Consider the following 14822-nt stretch of genomic DNA (forward strand, 5'->3'; position numbering starts at 1 on the left):
CAAGAGAGGACCACACAGCTGCATTTTTGCTGTATAAGTGTGAACTAAATTGCAGGTACGCAATGACCAATCACTGACAACCTTCAAAAGAAGTGACGTGGTCACTGATCATGTGTACATCAATTACTTACACAGTGATTTGTGGGTTAAAAAGCAAGCAGTAAAGTTAGTACTCTATGTAATTATACTCAATTACTGTACCAGGGTGCTGGAGAAGACTCTTGAGACTCCCTTGGACTGCAAGGAGATTAAAGCAGTCAGTCCTAAAGGAAATCAACACTGAATATTCATTGAAAGGACTGTTGCTGAAGCCAAAGCTCCAATACTTTGGCCACCTGATGCAAAAAACCAACTCATTGGAATGGATCCTGATTCTGGGAAAGATTGAAGGCAAAAGGAGAAGAGGGGTGGCAGAGGATGAGATGGTAAGATAGCCATCACTGACTCAATGGACATGAATTTGAGCAAACTCTGGGACATAGAGGAGGACAGAAGAGCATGCTACCATCCATGGGATCACAAAGAATTGGACACAACTTGTGACTGAACAACAACAACCAACTGTACCAGGATAACAGAGCTTGAACCCATGTTGTTGGGTGATGGTGTTATTTAGCTATCCTGTGGTAACTGAATTTTGTGAGTATAAGAACCATGCAAAGACAAGACTAACTTGTCTTGTGTATAACTTGTGTGTTTTCTGTAGTGTAAGTTGAGGGATATCAAAGAAATGGCTTTCAACATATTGCTCGAGTGATAATTCTACCACACTTATTTGACTGCAACATTCCACTGCTGAAGATCCTTGAGTGACTTTTTTGTACATGCGTGCATGCTAAGTTGCTTCAGTCATGTCTGACTCTTTGTGACCCTATGGACTTTAGCCTGCCAAGCTTCTCTGTCCATGGGATTTCCCAGATAAGAATACTGGAGTGGGTTGCCACTTCTTTCCCCAGGGATCTTCCCGATGCAGGGACTGAACCTGCATCTCCTGCATTGGTAGGTGAGTTCTTTACCACTAGTGCCATCTGGGACATTTTTGTACAAGATTATGAAAATGACCACAATCCTTCATCTTCCTTGTAGCCAGGCCCTTTACAGTACCACTTTTCAACTCCTCCCATTAAAATGTGAAATCTGTTTCCCCTCTCTTTGAATCTTGGGTGACCTTGTGACTTGCTTCGGCCAATAAGATGCAGCAATGTTCTGCTAGTAATTTGTACATTTCCTCTCACTCTCTTAAGATCCTCCTCTTTACTGTGTAGACACAGGAGCAAACATAATCAGGAAAGGATTGTCCAATTAAATTTAGATCAAAGTGCTCATACATAGAATTATGAGCTAAGTAAACACATTAAGTACCTTATGTATGAATAAGTTCTGTTCTGAGAGCACATTCGTTAGTTAGTCCAATTTGTGTGTAAGTCTAACAAAATTAGCTTAGGTACCCAAGTAGCACAATCGGCTATATAGTACTACATTGTAATAGGTTTATAATAACTTTTCACATAAATAACACATAAAAAGTGAATAAAAATAAAGAAAATGTTTTTAATCTTACAGTACAGTACTTTGAAAATTACAGTAGTGCAGAACAACAGCTGGCATACAAGAACTGGCATCAAGTGAACAGGCAAGAAGAGTTACTGACTGGAGGAGGGAGAGGAGGTGGGAGATGGCAGAGCTGAAGGATCATCAGCAATGAGAAACGGAGGGCAAGCTCCAGCCTCAAATATTTTCACTTTTGTTTCTATGGTCATCTCTTGGCACTCCTTAGCGGTACCAGCTACATCATTGGTCTTTGACACTTGCTTCTGGACATCCTGGGCTTGAAATAAAGATACTGTACTACTGTGCTCTATATAGTACTGTGTGGTAAAGTACACAAAAGCAAAGCCATTTGTAGGGGATGCACGCCTGTGACAATGTATGCCAGACACGTGAACTAACCCACATGATTGGACATGTGGAAGGACATTCGCATCTTTGAAAGTTTGCAGCTTGAAGGTTTGTGTATAGGGGACTTGCTATATCTTTTTTTTAAGTCGTTAAGCTTTGGAGTAGTTCGTTACATACCGATACAGAGCTAAATATCCCTTTGCTTATAGGATCAGTTCTAACCACAAGGCCTCCCAGTCATGACTTGGACAACCCTAGCAAACAGAATTTCCCACCTGTAACAGTAACTTTCTCTACTTTTGTGTAATAGGAGATGAAAATCAAAACAAAACAAAAAAAACTTGGCACAGATAATTATAGTTATCAAATCTTTGAATAGCGCTGAGTGTTTTTTTCTTTTTAAAACATCTTTCCTTCACTTAAGCTTTGTGAACAAAAGAAACAAGAGAAAAATTTGTAAAACAAGCAACTCAGTCTTATATTCAAATAAGACTTGCTCAAGCAGAAAATGTATTCTCCATTATTTAATTTATATTAACATTTTCTTGCCATATTATAGGTGGGTTACATAAACCCCATATTAATATTAGGGTTAATGTTATTTAAAAATAAATTCAAGACATTTTCACTACACAGAGCTGTGGCCTGACTTTGAGATTGTTCTTTGATTAAGCTATAAAAATCAACCTAATCAGATTCAAAATAATGTTCCTGGTCTAATTATGACAGTCTATACTACTGATAATGTAATTTATGTGGTCATTCTATACAACTTATAGTAAGTACACCTTACTGAATAGCACTGTTTTTGAAAGTTATTTCTTTACAATAACTGAAATCTATTACCCTGCAGTTTCTATTCACTGGACTGAATTTTGCTTCTTAGGGATAAATAAAACAGTCTAAATCTCTCTTCCACATGGATGCTCTTCAAATATGTAAAGATAGCAATTGTGTGCCTCATGAGTCCTTGCCTCTTCATTCTATTTCTAATACTGACATGTAATTTTCTCCCAAGATTCTTGTCTTTTCCATTTCACCAAGTTATTCCTCCCCATTGGTTAGAGTTTGTCTCAGAGTAGCAATTCCCCTAGTCACTTCCTTTACATGATGCTACTGTTGAGCAAAGTCTGAAAATTTTTGGATCACTGCTTTTCAGCTCATTCAAGTACAGCAATTTTATAAACTGCACTATGAAAGCAGCATCCTTTCTTTTTCTCCATCTTGTCTATGAGAGCAGAGGCTCTAGAAATAATCCTGAAACTGTTTTGAGGACAGGAAAAAGTTAGAAGAGGTTGCTTTTGTTCAGTTGCCAAGTCATGTCCAACTCTTTGCAACCCCATGGACACCTGTCCTGCTTCCCAGGCGGTGCTAGTGGTAAAGAACCCTCCTGCCAATGCAGGTAGACATAAGATACACAGGTTCAGTCCCTGAGTTGGGAAGATTTCCGGGAAGAGGGCACAGCAACCCATTCCAGTGTTCTTGCTTGGAGAATCCCATGGACAGAGCCTGGCAGGCTATAGTCCATGAGATCGCAAAGAGTCAGACACGACTGAAGTGACTTAGGACGCACATACTATCTCCCAGAGTTTGCTCAAATTCGTGTCCATTGAGTCGGTGATGCTGTCTACCCATCTCATCCTTGGCCACCCTCTTCTTTTGCATTCAATCTTTCCCAGCATCAGGGTCTTTTCCAATGAGCTGGCTCTTGATATCAGGTGGCCAAAGTATTTGAGCTTCAACTTCAGCATCAGTCAGCAAATTTGGGAAACTCAGCAGTGGCCACAGGACTAGAAAAGGCTAGAGTTCAAGTATGAATAATTACATTTGTTAGGCACAAGTTGAGACTATTCTAGAATTGTTTTTATCCAGAGTTCTTGTTTTCAGTTCAGTTCAGTCACTCAGTCATGTCCGACTCTTTGTGACCCCATGGACTGCAGCATGCCAGGCTTCCCTGTCCATTACCAACTCCTGGAGCTTGCTCAAACTCACATCCATCAAGTTAGTGATGCCATCCAACCATCTCATCCTCTGTCGTCCCCTTCTCTTCCCACCTTCAATCTTTCCCAGCATCAGGGTCTTTTCCAATGAGTCAGTTTGCATCAGGTGGCCAAAGTATTGGAATTCTTGTTTTAGGTGGATTTTTATCCTTGGAGAAAGATTGTTTTACCTCACATCTTGCTTATGTTTATTTAATGTCGCTGTTTGAGCCTCTAAGGCCATTCGTTGTTGTTCAGTTGCTCAGTCATGTCTGACTCTTTGCGACCCCATGAACTGCAGCACCCCAGGAACTCAGGAACGAAAGAAAGCTGCCATCTAACAGCCATCAGACTTCAGCCATTCCCTAAGGTGAGCCCTGAGGATAGGGAGATCAGGATGTGAAAACATGCTACTGGCTTCAGATAGCGAGGTGGAATCTAGAAAAATGGTACAGATGAAAATATTTACAGGGCAGGAATATAGATGCAGATGTGCAGAACAGACTTGTGGACACAGCGGGGTAAGGGGAGGGTAGGACCATTTGGGAGATTAGGATTAGATTAGATAGGGATGTACCCTATCATGTGTAAAACAGATAGCTAGTGGGAACCTGCGGGAGCTCAGCTCAGTGCTCTGTGATGACCTTGACGGGTGGGAGGGGGGTGAAGGGGAGGGAGGCCCAGGAGGGAGGCGATATATGAATAGATATAGCTGATTCACTTGGTCACTGTACTGCAGAAACTAACACAACATTGTAAAGCAATTATACTTCAATATGAGAAGAGAGAAGAGGAACAGAAGAAGAGTTACTTAATCATTGTTGCTATTTCCTTCTTGCTAAAAAGGCCATTTGAAGCCCTGAGGCTCTTCTCTTCTGAGAGAGGATGTTACATAGGCTCTGAAAGAAAATCTCCATTTGATGCACATTATTAAGTTTGAACCATGAACTTCCTGATGTTCAAGCTGGTTTTAGAAAAGGCAGAGGAACCAGAGATCAAATTGCCAACATCTGCTGGATCATGGAAAAAGCAAGAGAGTTCCAGAAAAACATCTATTTCTGCTTTATTGACTATGCCAAAGCCTTTGACTGTATGGATCACAATAAGCTGTGGAAAATTCTGAAAGAGATGGGAATACCAGACCACCTGATCTGCCTCTTGAGAAATTTGTATGCAGGTCAGGAAGCAACAGTTAGAACTGGACATGGAACAACAGACTGGTTCCAAATAGGAAAAGGAGTTCATCAAGGCTGTATATTGTCACCCTGTTTATTTAACTGATATGCAGAGTACATCATGAGAAACGCTAGACTGGAAGAAACACAAGCTAGAATCAAGATTGCCGGGAGAAATATCAATAACCTCAGATATGCAGATGACACCACCTTTATGGCAGAAAGTGAAGAGGAACTCAAAAGCCTCTGGATGAAAGTGAAAGTGGAGAGTGAAAAAGTTGGCTTAAAGCTCAACATTCAGAAAACGAAGATCATGGCATCCGGTCCCATCACTTCATGGGAAACAGATGGAGAAACAGTGGAAACAGTGTCAGACTTTATTTTTCTGGGCTCCCAAATCACTGCAGATGGTGACTGCAGCCATGAAATTAAAAGACGCTTACTCCTTGAAAGGAAAGTTATGACCAACCTAGATAGCATATGCAAAAGCAGAGACATTACTTTGCCAACAAATGTTCATCTAGTCAAGGCTCTGGTTTTTCCTGTGGTCATGTATGGATGTGAGAGTTGGACTGTGAAGAAGGCTGAGCACTGAAAAATTGATGCTTTTGAACTGTGGTGTTGGAGAAGACTCTTGAGAGTCCCTTGGACTGCAAGGAGATCCAACCAGTCCATTCTGAAGGAAATCAGCCCTGGGATTTCTTTGGAAGGAATGATGCTAAAGCTGAAACTCCAGTACTTTGGCCACCTCATGTGAAGAGTTGACTCATTGGAAAAGACTCTGATGCTGGGAGGGATTTGGGGCAGGAGGAGAAGGGGACGACAGAGGATGAGATGGCTGGATGGCATCACTGACTCAGTGGACATGAGTCTGAGTGAACTCCAGGAGTTGGTGATGGACAGGGAGGCCTGGCGTGCTGCGATTCATGGGGTCGCAAAGAGTCGGACACAACTGAGCGACTAATCTGATCTGATGTGATCTGATTAAGTTTGAATTCCCTCTAGCTCAGACAGTAAAGAATCTGCCTGCAATGCAGGTGACCTGGGTTCGATCTCCAGATTGGGAAGATCCCCCTAGAGAAGGAAATGGCTTCTCCTCCTGGAGAAGGAAACCCACTCCAGTATTCTTGCCTGGAGAATCCCATGGACAGAGGAGCCTGGTAGGTTACAGTCCGTGGGGTTGCAAAGAGTAGGACATAACTGAGCAACTAACACAACGCTACTCAGTAAGTGAAAGGGAGGACAAACTATTAATGAGATATGTGGCTAAGAATGGATTGTAAGGAAATCCAGTTATTCCTGTCATTTGTATCATTAATCCCTGGTGTGAGGAAAGGAGGTTTTCTTCTTTTTGTTTATTCCATTATCTCTCTTTCTTGGAGAATCTTTGTGTTTTACTTATTTTGTCAAAATTTAGATGAAGGAATTTAAAGGATAGTACTCTTTTACTTCAAATACTTTGAGAATTTACTGAGTCATTTTTCTGGCCCAGTAGTAGATTCATTCCAGATGGAGCTTCAAAGAGTTTTTTTTTTTTTTTGCTCAAGGTTTATATAATAATAAAACAAAAATTGCTAAGTCAGAAGATTCTGTTTAAAGCACATGTTTTCTCTCTCACTCTGTCTCTTTCTCTCTCTGACTCCCATCTTTCTCTGTTTTTAAGGCTCTACAGATATTTAACACTGTTTCTGCTCCCTTTTTTGGACACCACCAAGTTTACACCACTTCCTTTTTAGGAAGGAAGAGATGACGAGTTCTGCCAAATGACTCTGAGTTCCCTTGCAAACAAGACTTCCATGATAGTTAGAAATGGTGAACAGAAGGCAGATCAGAACCTCATGCCTATTTAATGATATACTGTAGACCCACTGCCCAAATTGCTTGAAGCCCTTTCTGATTTCATTCTTTCTTTAAAAATTTTTTTTTTACTGAAGTATAGTTGATTTACAATGTCGTGCTAATTTCTTCTGTACAGCAGTGACTCAGATACACATGCTGTACAGTAGAACCTTGGTGTGTATCCATGCTATATGTAATAGTTTGCCTCTGCTAATCCCAAACTCCCCCCAAATATGAAATGCTTCACAAATTTTTGTGTCAGCCTTGTGCAGGAGCCATGTTAATCTTCTCCGTGTCATTCCAATTTTAATTTATGAGCTGCCAAAAACGAGGATCCTTCCTGATTTGTTTTTGATCCACAGTCATGGACCAGTACGTATTTTCTTAGATGACTTACTCCTTTGCTCTGCCTTCAGATTCAAAAGATGAGTGTTTGAACTGTTAGGTAGTTAGAATAGGAAAAGGGAGTCCAAAATGGCGGTGGCTAAAAGACAAAGAAGGGAAAAGCCCTCGAAAATAGAATAAAGGAAGGTCTGAGGACCGGAATGAGGACCTTAGGTAAAACAAACTGCCCTCCTGGTTAGCCCAACTTACATAGGTCAGGCTCAGGGGGAGGAGAAAAAAACATAAAAAGAGAAGCCAAAATTGAGCCGGAGGCTTCTCTCCTTTTTCGCCTTTTGGTTCGGCCTGCCCTCATACCTGGAGGATGTATTTTCCTTTACTTTCTAAATAAAACCAAGCTATAACACTGGTCCATCCACTGCTTCAAATTCTTGCTGTGGCGAGACAGAACCGAGGAAATTACACACTCCCCCAACAGAACTAACTGAAGAAGTCTGCTTTTTTACTGTTAAGTAAAATAGCTTTATTGGGCAATTATTTTTATATTTTACTGCATACTTTTTGACAACTGCTCTAAGCAGCATCAATTTTTGACCATTTCCCTTTTTATAATTTAAATTTTTAATCAGAGAAATACATATACTCAGATTTTAACATGGCTTGAGTGTCCGTAGTCATACTCATCCCCACCACCATTGTTTTCATCAGAAGAAACATTTGTTTCAATGAGCTATTCATGGAATTTATTTCCATTTCTAAATAATATGCTCACACTACTATTTCTTGAGGTTTTTTCCTTCTCATTTTACATATTCCCAATTGCTTTCTACAAAGTCACTATCTTACACCTCCAACAGCTTCTCTAAATTTGAGCAGTCTTCTACCATCTAACCTCCCAATATAGTTATATGATCCTTGTTTTAATTTAAATTTATTTTTAATTGGAGGGTAATTGCTTTATAATATTGTGTTGGTTTCTTGATCCTTTTAGTCAAATGAATATTCAGAGTTTACATTATTATGACCGTGTAAGCATTATTCACAAATGAGCCTGTGGTACGTTTCCTTTCCTGTACAGTCCCCCACCACAAGAGTTAATAATTGCCTTTTAAAGAAAATGTTTGTTTTTTTTTTTTTTTCAAAAAAAACAATGAAGTATAGTTGATACTCTTTATTTATCCATTCACCCTTTATTCATTCATAACTCTTGAGAGCAGGGTAAATCTCCTCTTAAGTTATATATATATATCAGTTAAGTAATTTGCTTTTCTTTCTGCCTACCCATCCCCCACTCCCATCCCCACCCCTTCCTCTTTCTGCGAACAGCTGTCCCCTGGAGCTTTCTGACCTTCTGTTCTAATGGAGATTGCTTGCTGTCTAGGGACTTCCTAGGTGGCACAGTGGAAAAGAATCTGCCTGCCAATGCAGGAGACACAGGAGATGCAGGTTTGATCCGAGTCAGGAAGATCCCTTGGAGTAGGAAATGGCAAACTGCTTTAGTATTCTTGCCTAGAAAATTCCATGGTCAGAGGAGCCTAGTGGGCTAGAGGCCATGGGGTCAGTCGCACAGAGTCGAATATGACTGAGCACACATGCATCACCATCATCGGGTCTAACACACAGCTCCTGTCCCGGAATTTTATTTGCCTTCCTATGTTGAAGTTTCTATTTTCTAGATGGTACGTCTCTTTCGGTTCACCTTCCATTGTGTGAAGAACCTCTTTTAGTAGCTTTCCAAGAAAGGACATATGATTGGTAAAGGTTTTGAAAGTTTGCATGTGTGTGCTCAGTCGTGTCCAACTCTTTGCAACCCCATGGACTATAGCCTGGCTCCTCTGTCTATGGAATTTACCAGTTAAAAATACTGGAGGGGGTTGCCATTTCCTACTCCAGGGGATGTTTCTGACCCAGAATTCGAACCCACATCTGAGTCTCCTGCATTGGCAGGTGGATTTTTTTTTTTTTTTTTTTTTACCACTGAGCCACCTTGAAAGTTGGGGATATCTGAAAATAACTATATTCCACCCTCACATTAATTAATAGTTAGGTTGGAAATTTAATTCTAGGTAGGAAATTTCCCCTGGGATCCTAAAGACATTGTTTTATTGCCTTCTAGCTTCTAGTGTGAATGTTGAGAAGCCTTTTTTTTTTTTTTTTCATTCATAATCTTTTGTATATAAAAGATTTTCTCTTTCTGGGAGATTTTAGGAGTTTTTTTTTTTTTTTTTAATCATCTCTAGTGTTCTGAAATTTCATGATGGTGTGTCTTACTGTCAACATTTTTCATTTATTTCATGATATTCACTGGGCTCTTTCTACCTAAGAAGTCACAGCCTTCCTTTCTGAGTAAGCTCCACGAGATAAGGAATTCTACTGGTTTCTTGCTCACTGCCATGTTCTCACACCTGTCACAATGGTATAGAGAAGACACTCACTGAAAAGAGAACAAATGAACTCATGACTAATAAATAGGGGATTTTTAAGTTATACTTCTTGTTTCTGCTCTGTCTTCTGGAACTCCTCTGGCTCTCCTGTTTTCTAATTTTTCTCTCCTTCTATGTTAAATCTTTGTCTCTTTGTTCTGGACTTCCCTGGTGTCTCAGACGGTAAAAGCGTCTGCCTACAATTTGGGAGACCCGAGTTCCATCCCTGGATCAGGAAGATCCCCTTGGAGAAGGAAATGGCAACCCACTCCAGTACTCTTGCCTGGAAAATCCCATGGACCGATGGAGGAGCCTGGTAGGCTACAGTCCATGGGGTCGCAAAGAGTCGGACACAACTGAGCCACTTCTCTTTCACTCTTTGTTCTAATTTCTGTGGCTTTATCTTCTAATCCTTTTATTGCATTTTTAATACCTGTAATATTACACTTAACTTCCAAGATTTCTCTTTTTGTTTTCTAAAAGTTCATTAGCACATTTTTCTTGTTCTAAGGATATCTTAAATCTTATACAATATCTTAAATCTTTGAGGATATCATTATATTTGCATTTTTTAAAAGTGCTCATGAGAGGTGGTTTAGTCACTAAGTTGTGTTAGATTCTTTCTGACCCCATGGTCTGTAGCCCGCTAGGCTCCTCTGTCCATGGAATTTTCTAGGCAAGAATACTGGAGTGGGTTGCCATTTCTTTCTCCAGGGGATCTTGTGAAAGTGAAGTCACTCAGTCCTGTCCGACTCTTTGTGACCCCATGGACTGTAGCCTACCAGGCTCCTCAGTCCATGAAATTTTCCAGGCAAGAGTACTAGAGTAGGTTGCCATTTCCTTCTCCAGGGGATCTTCCCAACCCAGGGATTGAACCCTGGTCTCCCGCACTGCAGGCAGACGCTTTACCCTCTGAGCCACCAGGGGATCTTAAAAATGGTTTAATCAGATTGCATAAAGATTACTTTAATGAAGACAGTTCAAATCCATATAAGAATATTCCACAGAATTTGTGGCACATGCAAATCAGGCATTTAACAGAGAATTTATTAAAAAAATTTTTTAATTGGAGTAAAATTGTCTTACAATGTTGTGTTAGTTTCTGCTGTATAGCAAAGTGAATCAGCCATATGTGTACATACATCCCCTCTTCCTTGATTGCCTTCCCATTTAGGAAGGAAGGCCACCCAGGGCATTGAGTAGAATTCCTTGTGCTATACAGTAGGTTCTTATACGTTATCTGCTTTTTACACAGTAGCTGCGGTTCATGGGGTCGCAAAGAGTTGGACATGACGGAGCGACTGAACTGAACTGAGTGTATATAGGTCAGTCCCAATCTTCAAATCCAAAAAATACGAAATGCTTCACAAATTTGAGTGTCATCCTTGTGCAGGGGCCATACAAAATTTTTCTGTATCATTCCAATTTTAGTATATGTGCTAATGAAGCGAGCCCTGTGCTTGCTTGTTTTACTTTAATTTCCTCAAAAGTCAGGTGCAAATGTCAGTTTATTTCTTTCAGGTTTAGCCCTCTGAGGGTGAGGTTTCAGGATTCTCTGTTCTGCTGTTACTTATCACTCATCCATCTGCTTTGTGTATTCTCTTCTCTGTTGCAATCTTTTTTTACCCTGTGACTTTACATCTTTTTTTTTTTTTCCCCTGACTTTACATCTTTTAAAGTTTCCTTCATTGCCATTCTAGAGGAGTTATGAGAGGGAATGGTGGTAAATTTATGTTTTAATCTATCCGTTTAACTAGAATTTCCCACTACATTTTTCAGTGAAAAATGAAAAGGATTTAGGATTAGGTGACATTTTCATAAAGATGAGCACAACATGGGAAAATCCTCCCTAATGATCATGAAGATGATATGTATACATGTGGCAGATTCACTTTGCTATACAGCAGGAGAAGGGGATGACAGAGGATGAGATCATTGGATGGCATCACTGACTCAATGGACATGAGGTTGAGCAAACTCCAGGAGTTGGTGATGGACAGCCTGGTGTGCTGCAGTCCATGGAGTCGAAAAGAGTCAGACATAACTGAACCAATCATGAAGATGGTGAATGGTCTTATTGCTGTGTTGGGATAATAAAATACAGTGTTTCAGTAAACTGTCATTTTTATGTGAAAAGGTGTTCTAGTTCTAGTAGGTTTATACAAATTTGATGGCATTTGCAAAAATCCCCAAGCCAAACTCATAATGAGGGCTTTGCTACCTGAAGTGAGGAGAAGACAAGAAAAGAAAAATGACATTTCTAAAAATTATTCTTTCACATATATTAAATGTGGAAAAAATAACTCAAGGGCATGGTCACTAGCACTTTCATCCTGGAGTGGGCACTTAGATGGCAGATCATTTTGCTCCCTCTGGGAGGAGCTGTTTGCTAGGAGTTTGTTGAATTAAAAAAGAAAGTGAAAGGAGTCATTGCTAGAAAAACAGATGATAAAGTGTAGATGAAGTTTTGTTTCCCCTTAACAATCAACAGCAACCAATATCTAGAGCAGTGGCCTTTAACTTTTAGACAACTTACTTAAAAATAGTTTTATGTGCTTAGTTACCCAGTTGTGTCCGACACTTTGCAAGCCCATGGACTGCAGCCTGCCAGGCCCCTCTGTCCATGGAATTCTCCAGGCAAGAATACTGAAGTGGGTTGCCATTTCCTTCTCCAGGGGATATTCCTGACCCAGGGATTGAATCTGGGTCTCCTGCATTGCAGATAGATTCTTTATCATGTGAGCCACTAGGGGAGCCCCAAAATAGTTAATATAAACCTAAATGGGAAAAGACTTTGAAAAAAGAATAGATACATGTATACACATAACTGAATCACTTTGTTATACACCTGAAACTATCACAACATTATTAACCAACTATACTCTAATATAAAATAAAGTTAAAAAATAGTTAATATAAGCACATATTAAAAAGTCAAGTAGTGCTAAAGAGTTAAAAATATATGCCCTTCAGCACTTCTACTGTTCTTAGCTACTTCTTCTGATATTTACATGTGTATTTCAAGAAATACATATATCTATAATCATTAGATTCATTCATTTTAGGTATTATTAATTGACTTCTGTGTTAGTTCAGACCCTCCAAGAGGCAGACACAAAAGAGAAAATTTTATTCCAGAACATGCCTGTGAGGAAAAATGGAAAGGGACCTGGGAGAAGCTTGGGAGATGCTGTTAGACTGCCTGCAGATCTTACTAAGTCAAGAGACACGGAAGGGCAGAAGATGGGGTAGAGTCGCTTTAGATCACAGAGCAGCCCTAAGGAAAGGCCAGCAAGGTCAATGAGGAGTCCTCGAGTCACAGTCACCCTTTGGAGGGATGCCCTATCTCCCAGTCATTGGCTGGAAGCAGCCCATGGGAAGAGTGATCTCCACATAGCTATAGTGGTCAATTTCAAAGTGCAGCGACTAGACCCACTGGGTAGACATGCTCCCTGCATCTAGAGGTCCGAGAGGGGGACATTCCCATGCCTGTCAACCACTTCCAATGCAACAGGTGAAGATCTTAGTTCCCTTACACAGAGCTCCTTCCCTCTTTTCTTCCTCCAAAAAATTTATATTCTAGTTTTGGTTAAATCCATATTCAGTGCTTTCAGCTTCCCTGGTACCTCAGATGGTAAAGAATCTGCCTGCAATGCGGAGACCTGGAGCTTCCCAGGTGGCGCTAGTTGTAAATAATGCAATGCAAGAGACTCAGGCAGATGGGGGTTCCATCCCTGGGATGGGCAGATCCCCTGGAGGAGGGCAGGGGAACCCACTTCAGTATTCTTGCCTGGGAAATCCCATAGACAGAGGAACCTGGAAGGCCGCAGTTCATGGGTGCACAGCGTTGGACATGACTGAAGCGACTTAGCATGCACACAGTGCTTCGTTTTTAAACAAATCTTCATTTATTTATTTGGCTGCACTGCGTCTTTACTGTGGCATGAGGGATCTTTAGTGGCGGCATTTGAACCCTTAGTTGTGTCACGTGGGATCTCGCTCCCTGACCAGGGATGGAATGCAGGCCCCCTGCATTGGGAGCACAGAGTCTTAGTCACTGGACCAGCAGGGAAGTCCTCAGTGCTTTCATTATAATGATTATGTAAGATTTTGCCCCTAGCTGAGTCAGATAATGTATTACAGTTATAGTATATTTATATGTCTTGCTTTTCCTAGAGATAATAATTAGGCCTCCCTCATGGCTCAGTGGTAAAGAATCCACCTGCCAATGCAGGAGACTTGGGTTTGATCCCTGGGTCAGGAATATCCCCTGGAGAAGTAAGTGGCAACCCACTCTAGTATTCTTGCCTGGGAAATCTCATGGACAGAAGGAGCCTGGTGGGCTACAGTCCAGGGGGTCGCCAAAGAGTCGGACATGACTTAGAGACTAAACAGCAGCAGAGATAATAACTGCTTCATTTTTTCCTACTTGCTTAGTTGTTCTTGAACTTATGGCTCAAGTTTCCCACAATTCCTAACAGGTTTGTAAAATACCTCTTACTATATATTTCCATATAGTAAACTTAGCAAATGCTAAGTTCGGCCATGAGATGGTAAATGTTTAACAGCTAGCTCTCCCAGGATGGGAGGGTTCCAAAATCTGACTTTTTGGATTTTTCCCTTATCCTGTAAATACTGTAAATACACTTCTTCTGTAAATACTCCCTCAATGGCAGGTTTCATGCTACAGGTGTGATATCACTGAATGAAGAGTTGGGACGAGAAGCACACAGCTACTAAGGACACCCCACAGAAATATGACCAGAGGGTTACTGCAAAGAAAACGTGTGAATCTGATAGCTTCCATAAATATTAAAAATTAATTTTATAATTTTATTTGCCTTTAAATTCCTTTAAATTTATTCTAATTCTGTTATGGATGCATTTTACATAAACAATTTACCTTAGGTTTTCATGTTTAAACATCTGTTGTCCTTGGGAATACTGAGAAAATGACAATAAATGTAGTGCTTCTAATACTAACAACACTGCCGGGAAAAATATCAATAACCTCAGATACGCAGATGATACCACCCTCATGGCAGAAAGTGAAGAGGAACTAAAGAGCCTCTTGATGAAAGTGAAAGAGGAGAGTGAAAAAGTTGGCTTAAAGCTCAACATTCAGAAAACTAAGATTATGGCATCCGTTCCCATCACTTCATGGC

General features: G+C 40.5%; 2 non-coding genes across 2 annotated transcripts; both read right to left on the minus strand.

Moving 5' to 3' along the window:
* Nucleotides 1-7119: 7119 nt before the first annotated feature.
* LOC112447223 (U6 spliceosomal RNA) lies at nucleotides 7120-7223 on the minus strand. Its single transcript, XR_003035325.1, has one exon. It is a non-coding gene; the product is annotated as a U6 spliceosomal RNA (small nuclear RNA).
* Nucleotides 7224-11005: 3782 nt separating this feature from the next.
* LOC112447220 (U6 spliceosomal RNA) lies at nucleotides 11006-11112 on the minus strand. The gene has a single exon (XR_003035322.1). It is a non-coding gene; the product is annotated as a U6 spliceosomal RNA (small nuclear RNA).
* Nucleotides 11113-14822: the final 3710 nt, after the last annotated feature.

This window comes from Bos taurus, chromosome 6, assembly GCF_002263795.3.
Source record: "Bos taurus isolate L1 Dominette 01449 registration number 42190680 breed Hereford chromosome 6, ARS-UCD2.0, whole genome shotgun sequence".
NCBI lineage: Eukaryota > Metazoa > Chordata > Mammalia > Artiodactyla > Bovidae > Bos > Bos taurus.